This window comes from Octopus bimaculoides, chromosome 6 (assembly GCF_001194135.2).
Source record: "Octopus bimaculoides isolate UCB-OBI-ISO-001 chromosome 6, ASM119413v2, whole genome shotgun sequence".
Taxonomy (NCBI): domain Eukaryota; kingdom Metazoa; phylum Mollusca; class Cephalopoda; order Octopoda; family Octopodidae; genus Octopus; species Octopus bimaculoides.
In genome coordinates, this window is record NC_068986.1 from 30614506 (window position 1) to 30615663 (window position 1158).

Consider the following 1158-nt stretch of genomic DNA (forward strand, 5'->3'; position numbering starts at 1 on the left):
CCAAGCAGGTGGCCAATAAAAATGAACTTCAAATCACTAATCAGGAAGAGAAAGCACATGCATATGAATGTATGCGCATGCATTAAACATTTATGCATATACACTTACATGCAGATACACATACATTCATATGTACATATGCACACATGTGCATGCACAGATATATACGCATACACACACACATATCTACATACCTATGCATGCATGTACACCATGCACATACATACAAACATTTATATGTACATACATACACACACATACATATGAACACACACATACACAGATATATATATATATATATATATATGCACATACACACATACATACATAGATGCATGCATGCAAGCATACATATGCATGGTTGCACACATGCATACATACGAACAGACACATACGCATGTACATATGTACATACATACACGCATACACATACATACATATGTACATACATACATACAAACATACATGCATACAAGCACACATACATATATACATCCACACACACACACACACACATAGATATACAGGCATGCATGCATACACACAACCTCCAAGAAATTCAGGAAAATAATTTCAGATTAGAAGCATGAGTTAGAGTCAAGAGGTCTGAGACAGAAAATGGCAGATAGTAAAGGACTAATTGGAAGCAAAAAATACTATATATATATCTTAGTAGCATCACCAAAGTGATTAATATTTAGTCATTATTTAGGCTGACAGGAGAAAGTAGGAACACAGTCATTTATATTTTGTGCAAATGATGTGATATTGCTGTTTAGCCCTTAGTTAAATCTCATTAATTAAGTGGAGGCGCAATGGCCCAGTGGTTAGGGCAGCAGACTCGTGGTTATCGGATCACGGTTTCAATTCCCAGACCGGGTGTTATGAGTGTTTATTGAACGAAAACACCTAAAGCTCCACGAGGCTCCGGCAGGGGATGGTGGCGAACCCTGCTCTACTCTTTCACCACAACTTTCTCTCACTCGTACTTCCTGTTTCTGTTGTGCCTGTAATTCAAAGGGTCAGCCTTGTCACATTGTGTCACGCTGAATATCCCCGAGAACTGCGTTAAGGGTACATGTGTCTGTGGAGTGCTCAGCCACTTGCACGCTAATTTCACGAGCAGGCTGTTCTGTTGATTGGATCAACTGGAACCCT